General features: G+C 34.0%; 1 protein-coding gene and 1 long non-coding RNA gene across 2 annotated transcripts in view; both read right to left on the minus strand.

Moving 5' to 3' along the window:
• The window catches only part of LOC116527450, a 13,118-nt gene extending 10,369 nt beyond the window's left edge, over positions 1–2,749 (minus strand). Inside the window, exon 1 of the long non-coding RNA XR_004258545.1 lies at positions 244–2,749. This is a non-coding gene — a long non-coding RNA (uncharacterized LOC116527450). The remainder of the gene's footprint in view (positions 1–243) is intronic.
• The window catches only part of SUGCT (succinyl-CoA:glutarate-CoA transferase), a 692,109-nt gene that overhangs the window by 322,352 nt on the left and 344,017 nt on the right, over positions 1–25,740 (minus strand). The window lies entirely within an intron of this gene.

Genomic DNA, 25,740 nt, shown 5'->3' on the forward strand with positions numbered 1-25,740 from the left:
CTCCTTCATTCTTTTTTTTTTTTTTTTTTTTCTTTTTTTTTTTTTTTTTCAAAAAAAAAAAAAAAAAAAAAAGAAATCACCTACAAGCACTGGCTGTTTCCTGAATGCCACAAATACGTACCTAGTGATTTTTAGTGTAGATGCTGTTTATTTATAAACTATAAATACATCTAAACATATTGTTGAATAAATAATATTGTTTTCTTTTTTAATTTATTCAAAAAAAGAAGTTTTCTGAACTACTTACAAAGCTAAATATACCTTGTCTACATGCAGTGCTTATGTAACAATGGTGCTTATTTTGTTTTACGTTGTTTCAACCTCTGACCAGAAACTTAGAGGGCAGAATGCCCTGCTCTTAAAAAAATGTGATGACCACAGCGGTAACCTTATCTCATTGAGATCATTTCGAAGGAGGGGAGGAGATATTTTGACTGCAAAGACTGAGTCATAAGCTTCATTTTTTTACCCTGGGTTGTGCAGAAACTTTAAATTTTTTATATTATTTCATGTCTTCCATAGCAGGACATTTATTTCCTATTCAGTGACAATCTTGATGTTTTCATCCTTCAGTCTGCTCTCTAACATAGTTTCAAAATCCAAGCATTAAACATTATTAATGCTCAGTGGATGAATATGTTCATTGCCTTTATTGTGGTGATGATTTCTTATGCCAAAAAATGTTAAATGATGTACAAATAATAATTATTATCATAGTTATTAATCATAGTAATAAAACTGGACTACCTAAAGCACAATTTATGGGATAATATTTTATTACTTAAGAGCAACACAAATAATAATGTTAATTGCTCACTTACAGATGAATGCAAATGAGGATATGACAAAGTTGAAATAAACTAGGTAAAGGAAGCAATGTTTTATAGCTATTGTGGTCATTTTTCTAACCAAAAAAAGGAGTACAGAAATCAGATATATGCAATAAGGTACACTAAAATGATTCTTAATGATTACATAAAACATATATACATTATTTTCTCAGCTTCCCAAAACATCAATTCTCTTGCTTATAATATAGTCAAATAGTCTTAAGATTAGCCTCATGTGACTATGTCTGAACTTCTTAAAAAAATTGCTTCAGAAACATTATATTTTCATGATCAGATATCCTGAAAGTATTAAACAAAACTAGGAAAAACTATTAAAACAAAAAACTAGGAAAAACTATTAAAACAAAACTATTAAACTAGTGTTTAATAGTTATTTGGATTACATTTCATTAAAAATCTTAACAATCTCAGTTAACAGGCCAGCACATTTGAATGTTAAGGAAGACCCTGTACTGAAGGTTTTATAATGCTTTATCTATCCCAAGTTATATAACACAAAAATTCTTTCTCAAGCACATATGACTTTGCCTACATCTGCATCTAAGATTCTAATGTACATTTTTATATTCTTCAGTTTAAATTATTAACTCTCAACACTAGAATTGCACATGGTATGTATTCAGAATTATGTTCAGATAATTAGCGGCTACTTTGTTAATAAAGATGAAGCTTTAATTGTAGGTTTGATAATAGTGTTACCCCAAACTTTTAAAAAATATAAAATAGTATATTTTTTGAAACTATAAGGGTAAGGCAAAATGTTCTCATCAGATTCGGCGGGCAGATTGGACAGAGAACACAGCTTTTCTGAACCTGGGACTCAAAGTTCTGCGGCATAGCTGTAGCAAAAGAGAAAGTTTAAAGGGAAAGTTTTCCTTCTCACCTTCTCAAAGGGAAATACACAGGCTTATAGGTGTATGATATGAAACTGTTGGAGTATAGAGGAGGCTCCTTTCTCAAAATCCTAGAAAGATCGAGACATGTTGATATTATTTCAACCCCTAAATGTAGCCATTTCTGAAACCAAAAGTGATTTATAAATTGTTGCAATGGTGTGAATCAACAATTTCAATTTTTTTTTCTCCTCTTTAACTTACTTTGGATTTTCGTAACTAACAATTGAAAGACTCTGCCTAAGACTTCGGTGTTCATTATTTTTAGATTTTGTAGTTTAATTTCCTACTGTACTGTCAGATGCCATTCAGTGTATAACTTAGACCTTAAGAATATTCTGCTATTAATTTGCTTGAAAACAAGATGATCTTGTAGCACCTAATAGGGTCTAAGAAGCTCTCCTTCAAGGAAAACATATCCATTTCTGTCTCCTACCCAAGCTGAGAAAGACTTTCCTCTTCTCAGCTGCCATAGCAGCACCCACAGAGTAAATAGTGATTGACATGTCTGTAAACTCCCAAGGACCAGGACCAGATCTTTAATCTCTGTATCTCCAGAGCCTAGCCAAGTGCTTGACATGTAGCAAGAATTCAGGAAATGCTTGTTAAATTAATGTGACTCAACACCACACAGCTAACTATTCCCTGGCCCTACTTGGCTATCTCACATCCAATTGTAAACAGCCATTCCAAAACTTTCCACTCTCAAAACCCCTGGGGCAAATTACCTTGCCTTCCTTTCCTACAATTCACAAATGATTTTGCAAAATAAACAAAGCATGAACTCACTCTATTTCCTGTCCTTGTACCTTCAGACACCAGTAATCCCTGCCCCCTTCTCCCTGTCAGTCTCAGAGCATACGGTATCTTTCTCCTATGTTCAGAACATATACCTTCCCATTTATACCAAGTTCAAAATCTTATTCCATTTATCTTCCTTCTTTCTCTATAAAAATGAAATGTCTTCCTCCCTTAAAAGCAATTGCAACAAAACCCAAAATTGATGTGTGGGGTTTAATTAAACTAAAAAGCTTTTGCACAGAAAAATAAAACTAACAACAGAGTAAACAGATCTACACAATGGGAGAAAATATTTGCAAACCATGAAGTTGACAAAGGTCTAATTCCAAATCTACAAGAAATTTTAACAACTTGGCAAGCAAAAAACAAATAACCTCATCAAAAAATGGGCAAAAGGTATAAAGAGACACTTCCCAAAAGAAGACATATAAGCGGCCAACAAATGTATGAAAAAAAATTCTCCACATCACTAATCATCAGAGAAATGCCAACTCAAAACCACAATAAGATACCATCTCACACTAGTCAATTGCTATTAATAAAAAGTCAAAAGGCCGGACACAGTGGCTCACGCTGTAATCCCAGCAGTTTGGGAGGTCGAGGTGGGTGATCACCTCGGGTCAGGAGTTCTAGGCCAGCCTGACCAGGAGATGGCCTCCTGCTGTATCCATGATGCTGCAAAGGACAAGATTTCACTCTTTCTTATGGCTGCATAGTATTCCATAGTATATATGTACCACACTTTAAGTCCAGCCCTGAATGGCACCTAGGTTGATTCAGTATCTTTGCTATTGTGAAAAGCACAGCAATGAACATGTAAGTGCATGTATCTTTTTGCATATATACTCCATAATAGGATTTCTGTGCTGAATGGCAGTTCTATATTCTTTCAGAAATTTTAATAATTCTTTTCACAGTGGCTGAACTAATTTACATTCCCAATTCTATGTCAATTAATGAAGGAACAGAAAACCAAATACTGCATGTTTTCACTTATAAGTGGATGGTAACAATGACTACACATAGACATAAAGACGGCAGCAATAGAAACTGGGGACTACTTGGGGGTAGGGAGGAAGGGGAACAAGGGTTGACAAACTAACTATTGAATACTATGCTCAGCATCTGGATGACGGAATCATTTGTAACCCAAACCTCAGCATCACACATCATACCTAGGTAACAAACCAGCACATGTACCCTTGGAATCTAAAAGTTGGAGGAAAAAACATTTTTAAGTACTATTATATGTAAAATTTTATCTTCAAATTATAAAAATTTTAAGACAGACTATGTTTTATAGCATCTTTATATTTAGATAAATGATAATGAAAATATATTGTATTTAATTGAATGCAAATTGGTTCTGCCATGACAATGTTAATCTATAGAGAAGAGTCACTTACCAAACACTAAAAACATTTTTAAATCATATAAATAAATATATTTGAAATTATTTCAGTTTTGGGGGAAATTTCTTTGTGATCACCTGTCACCAATAAGTTATAAAGATATGTTAAGACAAATAGAGTAGGCAAAAGTTATAGCTAAAAACATTTTATTTCTTGAAAGCATGTTTACCATTATAATGGCATAAGTAATTCTTCAAATTTGACTAAAGGTTATTTGGAAATTACTGGGAATCAGAATGAAAGATAAAGAAATTTTAGGCTGGGTGCCTAAAATTTTAGGTTCACACCTGTAATCCCAGCACTTGGGGAGGCCGAGGCAGGTGGATCACCTAGGGTCAGGAGTTCAAGATGAGCCTGGCTAACATGGTGAAACTCTGTATCTACTAAAATACAAAATTCAGCTGGACACAGCGGTGCCTGACTGTAGACACAGCGGTGCCTTCCTGTAAACTCAGCTACTGGGCATGGCGGTGTGTGCCTGTAATCCCAGCTATTTGGGAGGCTGAACAGGAGAATCGCTTGAACCTGGAAGCAGAGGTTGCAGTGAGCCTATTTCATGCCACTGCACTACAGCCTAGGTGACAGAGTGAGACTCCGTATCAAAAAAAGAAAAAGAAAAAATATATATGAAATTAAGAATTAATTATTTGATTCTTACAAATGTGTCTTAATTTAATATGAAATCATTGGCATAATGAAAAGCAAATTCTTACTGAACACTGTCAATGAGATCAATGTCCTTTGAATTATTAAATTATATTGAATGTCACAACTAATAGCACACCACAAAAACAGAATCTGTTTGTGGTAAGTTACAGACAATAGACAGAAACCATCTCAAAGAGAGATTCTCTAGTTTCATCAGTCTTAAGAGAAACTAATAAGATCATCACAAATAGTTATTGTGGATATTTTTAAATGGTATCAATTTAAAGTTATTTTCCTAAAAATTTATGCCAATCCTAAGTTTATGCCATTAACACACACGAACACTTAGCTACAAAATGTTTAAGTGTATACTTTTGAATGTCACATGTCTTTTGGATGTAGCAGTGAAAGTTTTCAGAGAAAATAGCAATTAAAGAATCGCAAACTGTTTCCAAACCTGTCAGTTATTTGTGTACCTCTACAAAAAGACTGTCCATTTTGCAATATTTTAACCAATAGGGAGTAAGAATGTAAAAGAAGCTGAATAATGTTTATAACATGCTGTATTTATATCATGATACATTATTAGGTGTGACTGAAATCTTTGCAAAAGTTATTACGACACTAGATGTTTTAGAAAGTTATTATTTAATAGAACATATAGGTGGATGGAATCAAGTAGGTGATACTATTTTTCAAATCAAAATTTATGTTTTGCCTAAATTTTTGTTATATGCTATTATAAGAATTCTCATAAATATGTAAAATGTGTAATTAAAGATATTTTCTTGGCCCTCAAATTAGAAGTAGTTCTTTAGAAGTGGCTAACTTTCAAATTTTCTTTGCAATTGTGGAAAATATGTCACAAATATTCTTCAAATGCAAAAAAAGTCTATGAAACTGTAAAAACATAAAATAAGATTTTGGATTTATATATTTCTGTACAATTATAATAAAATATAAATATTAACACAACTGATATTAGATTAAATACACTATTATTAAACTTTTTATATTTTTAAAGCAAAATTTGAGTGAAGTAAAAGAATCCTTAGAGCTACCCTTTAAGAAAGTAAACACATAATGAAACAATTGAGAATGTGCAAAAACGTTATAGGTGAAGAAAATGTGATTCACAGATTTTCGTTTGATTGATCAACACATAATTAAATTTTATTTATGGTTGTATCACCTTTATACATTTCCATTTTCTAAAACACAAAATTCATAATAACGCTACTTGTATTTCATGGCTATTACAAGGCATATTACTTTAGCTTGCACAGTTACTGTAGCAACTTGTTCTATTCTGCATCATCTGAAAATATTTTGGGGGTAAAAGGAAGAATTTATAAAGGGATTTAGTAGCCTATCATGAATTTTAAAAAGCAGAAATTGTTAAACAGCTCAATAAAAATTAAAGATCACATTTCTATTTATTCATGTGAGCTGAGAAACTGATGATGTGGTATTGATTTAATTTCAACATAATTAAAATATTGTATTTATAATTCACATATAAAACATTAATTTATAGATTCTAAAGCTTTCCTATTGTGGAACATGATGTTGATATTATTGTTTGAACGACATAATGGAATCAGTATGTTACTTTATGAAAATCCTCTCTTACTATTAAAAAACAAAACAAACAAAAAACCTTCTTTCACCTAATGTTAACCTAAAATGTCATGTAAAAATTTTTGCTTGCTTACCTAGGATCAACTCTAGAGAATCTCACACTACAGATTAAAAGTAATCCAAGGCTATCCACAAACACAGACAAATACACACACACACTTGCTCAGTTCAAGGTGTCACACTTCAAATGATTCTTAGTCCTTCATAATTTACTGGGTCCCATTAAGAATCCTACAGAGTCTCTCTATTGCAGAAAAATTATACACACATATATACCTACCTAATGTTTACTATTAGACCTCTCCTTAGGGGGATGAGCTTCAGAATAATAAATTTTCCCTTAAAAGAATGATTATTTTCTTCCTGATGGTCACTCAAGGATCATAAGGCATGACTAAATTTTCATGTGTTTCAGTTTAATGGTTCCAAACTAAATACTTAGAATGTTTCTGCTACTTTAAGTCACTCTAAGACATCAAATCATTCATTAGCACTGGGTCCTTATTTCTGAAGAAGAAATCTCAAAACAATTTTAGCCAACCACAGATGAACATCTATATGAGACCAACCTTCCAGTCGGCCTCATCCCTTAGTTCCCTTACTTCTCAGGCTTCTGAACACATGGATATTCAGAAGGACAAAATGAAAGGCTTGCCGATACATGTGGCAGAAACATATTTTTTTAAAGGATAAAAATATATATTTTAAAATATATTTGTCTCATACTCAATACAAACTTTAAACAAATGGCTGTGAAGATAGATGGGAACTTCCTGCTTCTTATAATCATGAGAGCTATGACATTATTAATAATAAATTTTGGAATAGCATTGTTCTCTACCATTAAGCAATTCCAACTCAAAATTTTCTTTCCATTAATGATTGATACTATAGGTAGAAATAAAAAGAGCCATTAAGAGATGAAAAAATCCAATAACTCCTCTGTTTGTGATAATGAGATGAGGCCAGGATTTGGGGTCAGAAGATCTACTCTGCCACATACTGTCTAGTTATAAGCTAGTTGTTTAAGCACCCCAAGGCTGTTTCCTCACATGTAAAATAAGCATACTTTAAAAGAGTTCTTGTGACGTTTAGATAGTGCATGATCTCACCTAAACTCTCCTTTTCAGCCTTTATATCTACGCAGTTTCTCCATGTGCATCTTATCGTCTGTTCTAATCAAACTCCTCAAGGTTCTCTAAACGTATCAGCTTCATTTATCTCCTTGGTTTTCAATGCATTCTTCCTCTATTTACTTGGGTAATGGGGACTAATTCACCAAGACTTAAGGAAACCTTCCATGACCATACGAGGGGATCAGCCCATTCTCTAGGCTCCAAGATAAACTTATACAAATTTTACCCTTATATTTACTTGTTTATTATTCCAACCCTTGACCACACTGTATGTTCTTTGAGACCCCAAACTATGCCTTCTATCTCTTCTGTCTCATGTGCATTAGCATGTGCCTAACCCATGATGTGGAAAAAAAAAATCAATGTTTAAATGAATGCATGATATACTGTGATATAGAAGTAATTTAGATCAGCAGAATCTAAAATTTAAACCATTAGAGATGGATTCACTGATCACAATAATATGACTTCATTTGTGTCATTTAAGTTTCAGAACAACAACTGCTAGTGATCCTGAGATGTGTTTTATAAAGAAAATGAAAAACACCATCAAATGAATCTCACATATGGTCAGCACACTCTGTTAAGAATATTTAATCTTGTTTGTATTAAGTCAGCATCAAGGTCTTTCAGCTTACAAATCCCATGAAACATGCATACTGACATATAAGACTCCAATATACCACAAAGCTAAATTGTAAGCATGCTTTTCTCAGGTTTCAGTGTGGTCACTGAACTCAATTGGTTAGCAGTAGTATTTGAAGGCTTATATACACTTCCTGCTGTTGGTCAGTTTGAATTTTTATTAAAACAATTATATTGTCATAGTCAGAAACTATATATTATGTTTAGAATAACAGTGAAGGCATGGAAAAATGATCTAAATAGTCATTTTCTATAGCTAAAAATTATAGAACAAACTATACCCAACTTGCTATAAGTTATAATTAGAGTCATTCAAAAGGAACAAAAAACAGCAATAAAACAAAAAATAAACCTTAGGTGTGAATCACAGTTCTTCCAGGTATAAAGAAATGCATTCCTGAGGTACTTGAGTCAGGGAATTGCGTGACATAGAGGCAGACTGCAGGCAGATGATTACATGGGCAGCAAAATACACGATAGAATTTAAAGGCGAAAATTGGAAAGAGGTGAGCAATTAGGTTAAAATCTCCAGGCACTGGCACACTGGTTATGATCCACATTGGGGCTGAATGAGCTATGTTTATACTGCCACATTTCCATTGCTCAGAAAAGTCAACTTTCCTTGTACTTTTGAACACAGAAATCGTTTACCTGGTAGGTGTAAAGTTTATCTTCTGCAATTCATTTCTTAGGTTGGTGCAAAAGTAATTGCGGTTTTTATCGTTATTTTCAATACCAAAAACCACAACTACTTTTGCACCAACCTAATACTTTTTATCATTGATATGGTTCTCCTTACAGGTCTTCTGCTTACAGATGGAAAAACAAAAAAATATCCTTTTACTTTACAATTAGAAGGAACATTTTCTTCATACTCCTCTTTCTTCCCAAGAGAGTGTTTCTGAATGAAAAGGAACATCTAGTTCCTCTGTCTTCTGGGTTACTGGGGCTTTTGCTGAAATGTCCTGCAATCTGTGTAGTCTGCTGGAAATCCTCTCCTGGTAACAGTGATTTGTCTGCCCTGGTTTTTTAACAGTACCCACATCTGATGACCATGGAATTGCCATTGCACCTGGCAGTGAGTTTTATGCTCCTTAGTCCACTGGTCCTCACAGAATGTGAACACTGGAGAAGAGATGGAGAGGAAGCCCTTCACTGCACGACTCCTTCAAGGTACCCTTAGCCTCCCCCATTGGCCATCCCAATGTCATATTGGACATTTCACTATAAAGAGGGTCTACAGGTTCTGGAATTTGGAACAATCAATTAAACTTTTACTTGTCCCCTCCTAGTTTCAAGATCTCACCTAATAGTGACAGGATGGAGAAGTAAAAGTGTTATGTCAAATTTCTTGATCTTCCACTTCAGTAATCTTCCCCAGTACAGGGGAGATTTGCTCCTTCCTATATTGTGGAAATTTCCCATGTTTTCTGTCCTTTGTTCCTCTCTGTTCTGTTCTGCTCTGAGATCTTCATATAGAGTTCTGATTTATAAGAATATCATAATATACATCCCCTCCTTTTTTCTACCTCAAAAAAGCATGTCTTTAGCAAACAAAAGGTGTTTGCTTGAAGACTACCATCTTGCTATACATGTTGCAAATTCCGTTTGAAAGATCAAAGGCAAATGTTGATTCTCATCTGGGTCTATCCTGTGCAAGAAGCAACAAATGCTATTGATTTGATAGATTGGGAGAAATCAAGGAACAAGTAGAAACTTGGCATTACCAGGAATCTAAACACATTATTTTAATATTTCCAAAATGTATATCTTGAAACATCCATATCAAATCCAAATGTACAGTTCAGAAGAACAGATTTTCATAAAGTTATATTTTCCTATGGTCATCTTTAAGAGTTTCAATATGATTAACAAATTATCCCTTTTGATACAACCTTTCCATTGCTGCTGAGAAAATAATACAGGAATAAAGATCATATAGTCTCCCTAAATCTACTGGTCTAAAACAGAATTTTCTATTCTTAATGTGTGGAGAACTTACTATAATAAACAATGGTTTCTAATAGTAGAAGTGTATCTATCTTTAAACCCATGACCAAAATATCATATACTCAATTTTCATAAAGATGATAGTCTAAATGTATAATATTTAAGGCATTTTAAGTCAGATCTATTCCCAAAGGGCATCCTAAATAGTAATTTACATTAAAGTTGTTGTAATCTTTCCTCTCTAGGGGGAATAGTAAGTCAAACTAAGAAGTCTAGTCAAAGTAAATAAAAAGCCAACACTGATGGAGCACCTATTATGTGCCAAGAACTGTTCTAAGGGCATTGCAGGTATGATTTCATTTCATCTTCACTGCAGTCTTTCAGGGTAAGTATACTTATCTTCATTTTACAAATTAGGAAATGGGGGCACAGAAAGGCTAACTTGCTTTCTCAACATCACTTCATGCATTAGTAGAGTCAGAACTTGACCTCAGGCAAACTCATCCTACAGCACTTCTATCTATCCACTAGGCTGTACCACCTTACAGGTAAAGGAGATGCAAGGGCACTGAGTTTAAAATGTAAAAAGAAAAAAACTAGGCACAAAAGCCTCTACTATCTTTATAAGGACAAAAGAATGGACTGAGATTCCATATTTAGAGTTGGCATGCATAATAATTCCCAGAACCATATGTTTCTAATGACCCGATCATTGGGTCTTTCATTTCTGATCATTTGACATTTTTAAGTATGAATCATCTAATGAAAAAATTACAGGGTTTCTTTTGAACACACTGTTTATTTGTCACCAAGAGATCTCAGATATACTTTAAACAAATTTCTTCTATAAAGGAAAGACTACATACCCTCATGAATGGCATAATCCAAAAATAGAAATTATTTAAAACAGCTCTAACACCTTTTCTAAATTTCCTACATTGTGAAATGACAGCAGTGTCTCCCTTTCAACACTGCCTTCTAGTCAATGTAAAAAGAAATAAACCATCCCCACATGCTCATATTTGGTGTTTACTTTTCCATCAGTCATCTAAAATGGGACACAGGAAAAGGGATGTGTCTGTCTCTGTTAGAAAGAGAAGAAAAGTGAGGGGAAAAAAATCTAATGCAACAAGAGAGTTGCCAGATTTGGAACTGATTGAAAGAGTTTTGTGTCACCAAACATTTTTCAAAGACCTATCAATCTGCAACTCTTTTTATAAACCAACCTGTAATGAGTGGTGTTTCCACACATTTTCTTCACACAGTTGCTTCTGAGTTTGGCAGTGCCGTTGATTTGAAAAAGAATTTCAAACTTTAGATGATCACACAGAACCTTTTTGGCATCATGGAAAAGAATATTTAGATCATAAAGACTTAAAGGAATGTAAGCTAGAGTTCCAAGTAGTTTAAACTTTCATTACAGAGATGCTGAAAGCCACATTGCCGTGCTTACAATAAGCATGTTTATAAGTGATGCCATTTGTAACTCTAATTAAATGAGAACTGAAAAAAAAGTAAAAAAGAAAAGTTCAGATTAGAAAATTAATATTAAGTGAAAAATTCTACCATATGTCAAATAGCAAGATAGACCCAAACATCATTATAATGTTTCTATTCACGTCTTCTGGCATCAAGGGAAAACCACCTTGGAAAAACCAACAAATCCTTAAAATAACAAAAAAGTGCCAGCACTAACAGTGGTATACTTAGTACTCTCTGGGAAAATTCAAAGAAAGTAGAGTAATGAAATTTGTCACCTGCTGACTGGTTTCTGCTGATTCCGAAAACAAAGAGCACAGCAGACTAGGTTCAGAATGTACAGCCAGAAGAAGAACAGAATTCTTAATTGCAAAGTGACTGACTCCATCATAAACAAAAATTTTGCCCCATCCAATCCCTCTCAAACCACTGGTTCTCAACATTTGATCCCCAAACAGCAGTATCAACGTCACTGGGGAACTTTTTAGAGTTACACATTCTCAGGCCCCAGCCAAGACCAACTGAATAAGAAACTCTGGGAGTGAGGCCCAGTAATCTGTGTTTTAATAAATCCTAAAGATTATTTTAATGCATATTAAAGTATGATATACATTGTCTTAAATGTGACAACACAACCAGTAACAAGTAGAGAAGTTCCTGAGTCTGTGAATCCTGATGGTAAACTGTTAACAGCTATGGAGGGCTAACTGAGCAAAGCATTCTTCATGGCATATTACTTATATTTTCCTATTTAATCCTTATGACAACCAATGAGTTGGTTGACAGAGCACTCATTAGCTTGACAGAGCACAACGAAAAGAATTACTAAAGAAAAAACAACGCTATTATGAGAACAGTGAGTTTCCTGAATGCACATCTATCAATAGCAACAGAGGCAAAATCCTAGGAGGCCTCAAAAGAGGATTTTTGCATACCTTTAAAGCAACTTTTAACAGAAAAAAAATCTTCATAAAACTTATCCTGAAAGACTGACAGGTAACAGTCTAGTATATTCATGAGTCAACTTTTGAATTGGTTCCATTCTTGAAAGCTGGACCAAGTCCAGAGAGGCAGATGCACTTAATAGTCTTGGCGACAAGATGGATGGCAGATAGTGCAGCCAGATTGTCCCCAGGTCTGACCAGCAGATAGCTCAAACACCATCTTCTGCACCTCTGCTCCCTTATGTAATTAATGGATATTCTTGATGTCAGTGGACAGAAAGTGTAAAAGAATTCAAGACATAAAACATGATTGTGTCTAAGTATTTAAATAACAGCTAAACTAGGAAATCATTATCAAGCACTTCTTTTTGATCCCTTTATTTAGTTCTATAACTCTAGCACCTCTTTTCCAGTCACCCAGGCTTCAAACCCTAATGCTTGTTAAGCATTCATATTTTCTCTCTCTCTCATCCAAGAAATCACCGGATCCTAAAGTTATTATGTTCAGATTCTTCTAAATGTCACTTTCTTTCCATTCCAACTTCCATCACACTATCTCAGGCCCTCACCATCTAATCCTAGATTACTGAACAATCTCTTAATCCTTTCCTTTATACTTCTTATGACACCACTGTCAAATACAGACACTTTCCCCACAATGCTTTCTTGCACAAAACCCATCAATACTTCATTACTGACAGGGTCCAAACTCCTAAGACATAAATATAAACATCTTCACAGCTTGGCTACAACTTTATCTCCAGCTCTTTCCTTATGTGAACCCTACACTCCAATCACAGTTCTATATTCACTATCTTAAAAACATGTCACGAATGTTCATTCCAGTAACTCTTGTTCATCCCTCTCCAAATCTTTGGACAAACAGTGATTGATGCAAAATGCCAATGTGAGAATAGGCATTAAAGCAGAGAATAAATTAAAGCTTGCTTACTCTCCAGGATTTAATTATAGATCAGTGCTTCTAATTTCATTATTCTGTTATATTGAATTTACAACTGTTAAGACAAAATAATGAATGTTTAAAAGTTTAACAAAGGTCTTTGCTTAACTTATATGGAAGCATTTGAATTAAATATTGAGCTAGTGATACTCCAGATGCCAAAGATTAAATATATTTATGAAAGAAAAAGGCTTCTGTCCCAGTGGCTCACAGTGTAGAGGTGAAGCAGACATGCCCCTCCCCTCTCTACCACACCACCACTTTAGTCAACCTTCCTGGGACTTAGCCACAAATAATTGCTGAAAGAATAGAAATTCCTCTCTGCGCGTATGAAACAACTCTCCAACTATCAAAGCTTCTCAACTGAGTCCTTCAAATATAACTATTAAAAACTACAAAAGCCAATAATGTGACAAAATCCTACAAATAGAACTAATCCCGTAGAAATCTGAACTAATTCCTTAGAATTTCTGAAACAGAAATAAATTTTAAAAGAATTCTTATCATAATCAATAAGTCTGAAGAAATATAGCATTCCCTTAAAAATAATATTCAGGAAAAAAAACAAGAGGAAGAGGAGGAAAAACAAAAGAATTGGAGGGAGAGAAATAATCAGCATTTCTGGAAATTAAAAGCAGTGCGGTCAAATGTTTTTAAAAATCAATACATGAGCAAACTAGCAAGATGGATATGAATAAAGATTCAATTAATGATTTGGAAGATCATCAGAAATCACTGAGGACTAAAAGTAGGTCCTAGCAAACAGAAGATGTCCTAGCAAAAAGACATCAGAAATACAGCATATTTTAAAAACAGGCATTCTTTGCCAACAATCTGATGTCCAACAAAACACTTGGAAAACTATTAAAATAAATATGAGTTTACTAAGCCAGTTGAAAAAGATATCAACATATAAAGTGAGTAGCCAGCAATCACAAATTAGAAAATGAAACCCTAAAGATCTCATTCAGAAAACAAATAATACTCATAAACTAAGAACAAGGGATAAGTAAATAAAGTAAAGGTGCAAAACATTTTTTTTAACTGCCAACCTTACCATGGACGTAAGAAGGGGCTTAAATCCTAGAGAAACACCACGCTTCTACAGAAAGATTCAATATTATAAAACTACAAATTTATCCCCAAATTAATCTATAAATTAGATGAAATCCTCTCATGTGATTCTAAAAACTAAATATAATAGATCCATGAAGTTAGTAAGAACATTTTTTATAAAGAAAAAAATTGAGAGAAAATTTGACCTACTATACTAGGTAGCTAAAGTAGTTAAAAACTAGCAAGAAATTAATCCAAGAATATATAGACTGGTTCCGAAACAGAATAAAAAGTCCAGCAAACAATCCATTCATACATGGGATTTACCTTGATAATGATTTTCTCCTTTACTAACTAGGATTATCAGAGCGCTTTTTCAACTAGGCCATAAGCCAAGAAATGTGGGCAGTTTTTAGAAGCTGAAAAGGCAAAGAAGTAGATCGTCCCCTAGAACCTTCAATGGGACCTTAACATTGTCAACATCATGATTTTAGGCCAGTGAGACCCATTTTTAGACTCCAGAGATCCAAAACGAGAATAAATTAATGTTAGTTTAAGCCACTATGTGGAAGTTTTTTCTAGCAATCATAGAAAACTAATATAATCAGACAAGAATCAGGTTACGAAAATACTAACATATCCTCTTGCCTTTGACATCACAGTCTTCTCCACGGGGAAAATAGGTACATTTATATATTAAAATTCTTAAGGTAGATGTTAAATGTCAAGCCATAAGACTTTCTAATTCTTTTAATTATACATAATTTCATTATATCTGCTGATAGTCTGACTTTAGAAATGCTTAGATATCCTAAATGCCTGCACATTAGATAAACTTCATTTGGGAGATTTTTATATTATTGGTTGAAAGAATAATATCAATCAATATTATTGATTGAAAGGGACTTACCACTTTCCCCTAAATATCTCAGTCTTTGCTGTAATGACTTTCTTCACGTCTTTCTTAGTTCTATTGACACTATCATGAAATTATTTGTTAATAAAATAGGAATCAAAAGGGATATTCACTTCTTATATTTTGTCAGCTTCACTCAATAATTTGGCAAACATTAATTATATATTATTAAGCTTTTATGCATAAAATAGATGTTTTGTAACAGACTGAATTCAAAAATTTTTAGAAAGTTAGCAATATGTTTATGTCAGTTGAAATTTCTTAAGAACCTCACCTATAATAGCAGTATGGGACTCTCAACAAGAAAGATAGAAAATGACTTGTGAATATACACATGGGACAAACATTTGTATTATATCTGCAATTTGTGGCTTATTCGTATAGCCACTATACATAGGTCTGCTCAACAGTTAAAACTAAGAGGAAAAAGAAGAACTCATTCTAGTTACTGGTTGGATGGAAAATCTAAAATATTTATGAGACATTTTCCTTTATTATATGTTACATATTTCCTACAAAAATTTTTCTCCAAATTAAAATTCTTCCTTGCACATCCAGTATCAGGATGGGTCAAATGAGGAGACAGAAAACACGCCATTTCTCTTTTCAGGGATAGTGTGATAGAAAGAATAATTTGGTAACTGCAAGGATAAAAAGAGAACTCTAAGATATTACAATGGTAGCAACTAGTGTAAGTAATTAATCACTCCAATGGCTGGGGGTAAATAATGGAAAATATTGGAATTAATAACTTAGAAACTTAGAGGAAGGGCCTTTGAAGCTAAAACTCAGACCTCTCTAAGGAGGACGGGCTGGCCAGTTAGAGTTGGTTTCTCTGAGACAGGACATTTTAAGTTAATTTGCAAGTGTTAAAGAAACTGTAAGTTTGAATTAGCTGCTGGTACATCAAAGAACCACTGCTGTCAAGGTGAACAAGTGTTGCTAGGGTGATAACTATTGGAACCATAGACAAAATGAGGTCCATGAGCAAAAAGCCAAAAAACAGAAAAGGGAAAGTCTTTTCATTCTCCTCCTATCTTACCACTTCCCTCTAATGTCTCTTCTGTGTAAAACTCAAACAGGAAATCAGGTTGCAAAGCAGAAATGTAGTTTACAGAATCCCAGGCCCAACATCACAAAACAAAATGTAGAAAGGTAAATATGCTGCTGAGAAATAACTTAGTAGTTAGTATAGCTTTGGTGAATTCACATCTAAATATATTCTTTTACACAATACCAGCACCACCAATCTATGTCTCCACAAAGATGTAACTATTAGTAATGCAAATGAAGACACTGTCTCTTCAAAGTGAGTAAACACAAAATCCCAACAATATGGTATTCATCCCTATACTACATTACTCCCTAATTTTAGACACAGTCTTATTTGAATTTTCTTACCTGGTACTAAATGAAAAATTAATCTCTAAACAAACTAAATAAGAAAAAAAACGAGGAGATATAAAAGAATAAAATAGGCATAGCTGCTACAGTCTTTATGCAGAAAGAATTTATACAGAAAGAATTGAAGGGAAAGAAATAATCAGCATTTCTGGAAATTAAAAGCATTGTGGTCAAATGTTTTTAAAAATCAAAACATGAGCAAACTAACAAGATGGATATGAATAAAGATTCAATTAAGATTTGGAAGATCATTAGGATGTCACTACTGTTTATAACTTCTTTCTTTCACTATCTGCATCAGCCAAGACTTCACTGGTCAGTAACCTATGCCTTCTTTCTTAAAGAGTCTGAATCCTTAATTCTTATTTAACATGGAAGTACTAAAAGAATTCCAAGAGAATGTCCTGCCTCCATGATGTAGCCCAATTTTCATTAGCAAGGGAAAACTACAATCATATTGGAAGGTGAAAGCAGAGTCAACACTTCACATGGCTGAAGCAGGAGCAAGAAAGAAAGGCAGGGAAAGTGCTGTACTAAACACGTAAAAAACAAAACAAAACAAAAAAAACACATCTTGTGAGAACTCACTATCAGGAGAACAGCACCACAAGGGGATAGCACTAAGCCATTCATGTGAATCTGCCTCCACGAGCCAATCACCTCCCACCAGGCCCCATTTTCAACACTGGCGATTAAAACTAAACATGAGGTTTAGGTGGGGACACAGATCCAAACCACATGGCTGACAATGCCTGGTTTTATTTTTATCATATTTTCTATAATCTAGTGTTTTCACCTGAATTCCTCAGTGTATGAGAATTATAAGTATTTTAAATCCTTTAACCACTCTTGCAATAAAATTATTTACTAGTTTTGAGTTGAAATGTTATCTTAGAAACAATATTAGAAATTATATATGACAATCTGAAAGATAAATACAAGAAAATGTGTCCCCTTTAAACATTTCCATTCTTTGTTCTGCCACCTAAATTGCAGCAACAAACACATCATTCAGACACTCTACAGAGGCACATGGATGTGCTGTCAATTTATTATTTTTTTAACTGAAATGCTTATTCAAGTTATTTTACCCGGATCACTTGTATCCACGAACCAGAAGTACGACAGAACTGAGAACACAGAGTGGCAAATCTCTCACCGTGAATGTGGTTTGTCAAGGCCAAGGATTTGTACTTTTCTTCCTCCTATTGTAGCAAATGCCTTGAAAGAGTGCTAGCTGTACAGAGTGCTACAACATGTGTTGCAGCATTCTGTGTGACCCTTTGAAAGTAAAAGTTTCCCTTAAAATGTAATAACTAATATATTAACAAAGTTATTTTATATCCTCCATTATTTCATTGATGCTAAGATAATCTTGGGAGATAGATATTTGCATGACTTCATTAAACAATGAAGCTGAGGTTCGCAGGGGCAGACCAACTCTACATGACAGTACTAAAAGCCAGATTTTCTGACCAAAACTCTTAGAAAACCATGAAAGCCCCTCTAATGTTTAATAGACACCAGAATTTATTTAATCCGTCCCATCTTTAGCTCTTCTAATTATATTCAATGCTATTTGTTGAAAACTATCAAAATTCTAGTATTGTAAGGATACCATGTGTCCTTTTGGTGTTTTGTTTTTATTCCATGTCTAAGAAACTCACTATATTAGTATGTCCTAAATATGAACTGATTGTCAACTCTTAGTTGAATTTTTCTTTCTGTTTGTAATAAGTAAGCCAGTTTCCCACTGTCTACTTCCATAGTCTTTCAAACTTTGAATTTAGAAGCTATCCACCTTCTTTTTTAAAATAGTCCAAATTCCAAAGCATAATATGGTATAAGCAGAGCTACATGCTATTGGTAACTCTATCATTTATTCAGTACCTGGAAAAAATGAGTAGATGAAATGAGTGCTTCAACAAATTTGGAGTCTGTTGGACACCTTTCTAAATTATCCATTTTATTACCTATCTGAATGATCCTGATTCTACAACAGAGTTTCACACTGAATCTGTCTTTGTAATATAGGTTTCCCCTAATGGAAAGAAAAGTAATTTTTATTAATTATTAACTTAATATAAGATTTCTTTGTTTGTAATTGTGAGCTAATAAAATGTATCAACAGCTTGTCTTATCTTTTGTGAAGTGACCCATTAAAAATGTTTATTATACTTTCTATTCTCCTGGCAATTTATTTCAAATATTTCATTCAGACATATACTGTCAAAATTTTCTCAACCCTTTCTCTTCTTGGCTCCAATAATTTTGTGTCTACTGAACATACAGCATTTTGTGCCATCTCTTATGCAGTGTTGTTTCACTGAATATTTTATTAAAATTATTTATTTAGAAATAATTACAGACATACAGAAGAGTGAAATAATACTACAAATGGTTCCTGTGTACTCTAGCTAGCTTCCCCCAATGCAAGAATCTCACATAACCATCCTACAATTGCTAAAAAACTCATATTGGCAAAATGCTATTAACTAAACTAAAGACTTTATTCAGTTTCCATCAGCTTTTCCACTAACGTCCTTTTCCTGTACCAGGATCTAACTCAGGTTTGCCCTTGGAATTTAGTTGCCATGTCTTCTTCATTCTAATAGTTACTCAATTTTTCCTCGTCATTCATGAAGAGGGCACTTGTGACCACATATTTTATGGAATGCACTTCAATTTGTGTTTGTCTGACATTTTCTTATGAATAGACTGAGGTTATGGACTTTTGGAGATACTATTGCAAAAGTAATGAGCCGTTCTGTGCAAATTATACCCGGAAATACATGACATTGATGTGTTATTTCTGGAGAAGTTACAAGCACACAGAATTAAGATGCATTTGTTAACTGGAAAACTTTTATAAAGAAAACTTATTATATTCCATTATTCCCTCATTTATTTAAGCAATCATTATATCATGAATATTTATTTTATTAGAATAAAATAAAATAAGTTGTATTTCTTAGGAGTTGTAATTTAAGAATTACAACTTAGAGTTGTAACTCAAGGAATTCCAGTCTATTGATTGTTATTTGGATTATTTTTTGTGAATTTGTTCTAACTTTGGCCATTGTGAGTTCTTTTGGAGTTGTAACTCAAAGAATTCTGGTCTATTTATTGTTATTTGGATTATTTTTGTGAAATTTGTTCTAACTTTGGCCATGGCAGTTCTTTCTAGTTAGCTCCTGTATCTTTTTGACTTTTCTGGCACCACCAGACTTTCAGGCATATTTTAGATGATTTCCTGTACCAGCCCTGGAATCAACCACTACTACTTCAAGAAGCTCTGATACTTTTAAACAGAAAAAAAAAATATTTAGAAAGCAAGATCTTGGAGCTTAATAAGCTCCTGACATCTGGGATACAACTGCTTCTAGAATATCATACGTATGAATACTAATTAATGCATGCATACTATATTTGTTTCTGCATCTAAGTAGCTGTTTGCATTTTAAAAAGAACACTTGAGTTGACATTAGTTCATTCTATTATTCCCACTTGGCTCATTAACGACATCTTCCTACAACATAAGTAATCTGGCTTTCATTATCTAAAATATATTTGCTTATGTCTTCAAACATAGTATACACATAAAATGTTTCATAATTGTTATCCCAGGCCCATTTCAAAAACAAATTTACCAATTGGAAGACATTGTTTGGATGTAGTAATTATTGCCCTTAGTCTTATGGAATCTGGTCAAAATAACTGGTTTCAAGGCTACTTCGATCAGCTCTTTTCTTCCCTACCCATTTCAGTGTAGTCATTCATTTGTCACATTCTGGATTCCATCTTGGGTTCTCTTGATATCCCGGTTGATTTTTTTCTTAATATATATATATATATTATTTATACTGTAGGCTTGAATGAGTTTTGACAAATGCATAAAGTTCTGTATCCATCACCACAGTACCAGATAGAAGAGTTCAATCACCCCCCAAATTATCTTGTGCTACCCTTCTGTAATTACCACCTACCTCTGCTCTCAACCACTATTCTGTTTTCTGACTCCATAGTTTTTCCTTTCAGAGAATGGTGTATTAGTAGAAGTACATAATACACATTCTTTTGTGGCTGGCTTCTTTCATACAGCAATACAAATTTAAGATCTACCAGGATAGGTAGAAGGGATGGCAACTTCCAAAATGATAGCATCAAGACTTTCATAGACCAACTACTCTTCAGCAAATCAACCATGGGTGGTGAAAATCATGATTAAAAACAACCATGTAACACTTCTGTAAATCATCGTAGGAGCATACAGCAAAGAAAGAAATGCTTAGAGAAGTAAAATCTGCTAAATTTCAATAAGAACATCAATAGTAGGACCAAATATCAGACTTAACAGATAAAATCCTCAAAACAGTCACTATAAAAATGTACAGACAACTAAAGGAAACCAACACCCTTTTATGATAAAACTCAGCAACTCAAAATACAGAGGAATCTTCATATCCTGATAAAAGGTACACATGAAAAGAACACAGTAAACTTTATTCTTAATGGTAAAAGATTGAATGCATTGTTTTTCAATCAGAAACAAGACAAGGATATTGGCTCTCACCACTGCTATTTAACAATCTACTAGAGGTCCTAGCCAGGGAGATAAAGAAAGTAAAAGAAAAGGGAAAACAGAAGACAAGACAAGAAAGGCATCCAGATTGAATAGGAAGATAATACAATCTTGCATTTAGAAAATCCTAAGAAATTCACATCAAAAAAAAAAATGCTACTGGAACTAATAAGTGAATTCACCATGATGGAAGCATACAAGATTAACATACAAAATAATTTTTATTTCTATGTAACAGCAATTAAAACAAAAATACAAAAGTGAAATTAAGAAATAATTTCATTTACAGTAGCATCAAAAAGAAAAAAATTACTCAGGTATAAATTTAACCAAAGAAGTGAAAGACTTGTTCACTAAAAATTGAAAAACATTTTTTGAAGCAATTAAAGAAGACATAAGTAAATGGAAAATCATATCACCTTCATCAATCAGAAGACTTAATTAATATTGACAAGACATCAATATGAACTAAAATAACTTGCAGATTCAATGCAATTCCTAATAAAATCCCAACAGATTCATAGAAAAAACTGCCAAGGTATTCCTAAAATTCATATGGAAATGGAAGGGGGGAACCATACGCCCATATAAAAGATTACCTGAATTTATACATAGATGTACTATTAATAGTAGCCCAAATTTGGATACAATCCAAATGTCTATAACAGATAAATGGCTAAGTAAAATGTGGTATACCCACACTACAGAATATTATTCAGCCATATAAAGGAATAAAGCACTGATACATGCTGCAACATGAAAGAACACTGAAAACACCATTCTAAGTCAAAGAAGACACTCAAAAAAGTACACATTTTCAATAATTATATTTATATTAAATGTTCAAAATAGGCAAATTCATGAAAACAGAAAGTAGATTATGTTACTAGGGGTAAGGGGAGGGAAGAAGGGTGTGTCTGCTAATGATGTTTCTTTTAGCAGTTATGAAAATGTCATGAAATTAGATGGTGATGGTTGTACAATTCTGTGAATGTGCTAAACTCTGTGGATTATATACTTTAATTAAAAGGTAATTTTACAGTACATGACTATCCCAATAAAGGTAAAAAGATCACATAGTGCATGATTCCATTCATGTAACATCCTTCAGTTGATAAAATTATAAAGATGGAAGACAAATTAATGATGGCCATGGATCAGGGACAAGGGACAGTATGGGTGTGACTCACAGGGGATAGCATGAAGGAGCTCTTTGTGCTGATGGAACAGCTCTGTGTTTTGGTTGTGGTCATGGTTACAAAAATCTACACATGTATTAAAATGACAAAGAACTCTATATATACACACATTGTAACTATGTCAGATTCCTTGTTTTGCTGTTATACTATAATTATATAAGATGTAATTATTGAGGGAAACCAAGTGAGGAGTCCACGAGACTCTAACAACTTTCAAGATATTCTGTGAATCCAATTATTTCATATTTAAAAATAACTTCCATGGTCATTAAATCTCATCTTTATCATCAATGTCCTGATTATTAATTTGGCTCTCCATGAGTTCCCTAATACCTGAAAACTATGCCCTGGCACATAGACATCAAGTGTTGCGGGCTTTGAAGCAAATCTCTCATTGCAAATATATAACTTGGCATTTTAATTTTTTTCTTGAGAGACAGAAGTTTGCTCTTGTTCCCCAGGTTGGAGTGCAATGGCACAATCTCGGCTCACTGCAACCTCCACCTCTTGGGTTCAAGCCATTCTCCTGCCTCAGTCTCCAAACTAGCTGGGACTACAGGCATATGCCACCATGCCTGACTAGATTTTTGTATTTTTAGTCGAGACAGGGTTTCACTATGTTGGTGAGGTTGGCCTTGAACTCCTGACCTCAGGTGATCCACCTATCTCAGCCTCCCAAAGTGCTGGGATTACAGGCATGAGCCACCATGCTTGGCCTTAGCTTGGCATTTTTGTTTGTTAATAAATCTCACATTTTTCTGTGAAAGAATAAGCCAAATTGTGATTCTTTTTCCCTGGTGCTTAGCATACTGCCTTGCACAGCTGGCATTCATAAAATATTTGATAATAAATGAAGTCTGAATCTTCAGGCCTCAGAAAACAAACTGAGCTGTGGTGGCTTCACATCAGGACTGTGAAGCTCAGCCTAAAGGAAACATCAATGTCAATTTAAGGAATCTTCTTTTCTATGCATAGGTTTCTGAGTCGCCGAAAAAAAAATAGTCCATATTTAATTGTACTTGTACTAAAGTTTGCATAAAAATACTTCCCTGAGCTTAAAGATCACAGTAAGCACTATCTCTAGGAGAATCCCCTAATTTAAACAAGTCCCAATTATAGCCCATAAGTGTCTTCTGGATGAAGGTCACTTTTTCAAAGTCATGATGTCATTGAGTGCCTGTTTAAGAGGATGACAGAGTATAGAAGAGCATCTTGCCTCACTGTGTTTGCTCCTGTACAAAGGTATCCCTCAGGTTAGGTGCTGGCTTCCCCCTACTTTAGTGACAATTTGAGAATAAGTAAAATGGAGCTCTCAGGAACTAGGAACTGAATCTTAACCCAGAAAAGCTCTTTCAAACAAATTTTATGATCCCAAATGGTCAAAATGGAGCTTAGAGCAGGTTACTTTAGCCCAATTGTAGTTCAATAAATAGAATTCCCCAAGATGGTCACACACATTCATATATTGAAGTATCTGATTTCTAGTAACCTGAAGCACAGCATACCTTTTACGGTGCTCATTCATTGGTCGTCCATAGCTTGATTATTATCAGAATTTGAGTTTACTAGAAGCTGAGGACCATAGTTCTGACTAACAGGGTATAAGACAAAGGTCAAATAGTTATAGTGGGCAAGATCCCAAAAAAATCACACAATGTATGTTTTTTGGTAGGTTGTGTTAAAGATGACTTGGACCTGAAGACTTCTATCTTCTAAACTAAAGCTCCACCATGGGACTGGTATCCCCTACATTTGTCAACTGTAGACATACACAGGGATATCTACATCCTGGGTCATGCTGCTGAGCTCCATTGCCCAGAAGAATCCTCAGGATCAGCAGAATCCACTCCTGCTGGTATGAGTCCATATGCTCCACTTCCAGTAGCTGGCATAATAATATATGGTGTTACAATTTGAATATAGATCAAACTCTCTAACGTAGCATACAGATATTCCAGAACTGACTCTTAGATTCCCCATTTTCATCTCACCATCTCTCGCCTGCACACTATTCTCTGGCCATACACACTACCTGAATTTCTCATATTTCCCCAACAGTATCACACCTACCATTTCTATGACAGTTACTACTTCTGCCTAAAGTGCTTACCCCTTCACCACATTTTCCAGCAAACATCTTACCATCTCTTAAAAAATCAGAATTAAATAAATGAAGTACAAATCCTTAAAATAAATTAAAACTTACAGAAAACTGAGGCATGGAGAAGTTGAGTAATGCCCGAAGACACCCACCAAGTAAGTGACAGAGCCCAAAGAAAAAGCCAGGTCTGTCTGACTGTGAAAAACATATATACAGCCACAGCACTCTATCTAAAATATTCTATGGTTCTAGAATGGAATCTTTGCAGAATCTTTTAAAAATTCAGGTATCCATAACTCCCTCCTAAACCTGTGTTTTCTCTTGCTGGAGCTCTGGGATCTGCATATTGGGAAACCTTCCCAGGTAACTCTGAGCAACAATGTATTTGAGAACCACCACCTCATGAAATAGAAGGGCTTAGAACAAGTATTGACACTTCAGTGTACCACAAGGAATTGGATAGCGTCTGAAACCAATTTTGGTGATATACCATTTTTCAAAAAAGTTAAATGAGACTTTTCTATTTTACAAAACTGAGAATCTGTAGAGAAGTACTTCCAGGAGTAACTGCATTCTGGTAACATTTAATTACATTTTGTAAATTAGCAAAAATCTGTTTTGTAAAGAAAAATGAATTTAAATTATCTTTCATTTAAATTCTTGACAAGGGATCAACTACAATTGTGTGGAGAATAGATTTGATTTGAACATTTGATTGAGTGTGTAGCTGTCTTAGTGGTCCTCAGACATCAAAATTAAAATCTCAAGCATGATGAAGAAATATTAATAATATTTCAGGCTTTATACTACTCAGTGTTTCGTGTTTTGGGAACACCAAAAGGAAGATTATTATAATCAATAAGTGAAATGACACACAAATGAAAACCATAGCATATATGGGGCTCCCCCTTTGCCACTATACGCTTTCACATTTTTAAAAAATTCAAGGCTCTTTGTCTTTGCATTTATGTAATGTGAGATATTTGAAATGAAATTTGTTTTGCGTTATTTTTGCTTTTTATTTAAAGTAAATTTAGACTTGCAAAAAAGTTGCAAAGTGAAGTTTTCACATACTCCCATCTCAACTTCTACTATTAACATCTTACCTAACCGTGGTAAAA

This window comes from Sapajus apella, unplaced genomic scaffold (genome assembly GCF_009761245.1).
Source record: "Sapajus apella isolate SASKATOON/1434 unplaced genomic scaffold, GSC_monkey_1.0 scaffold54, whole genome shotgun sequence".
Lineage (NCBI taxonomy): Eukaryota > Metazoa > Chordata > Mammalia > Primates > Cebidae > Sapajus > Sapajus apella.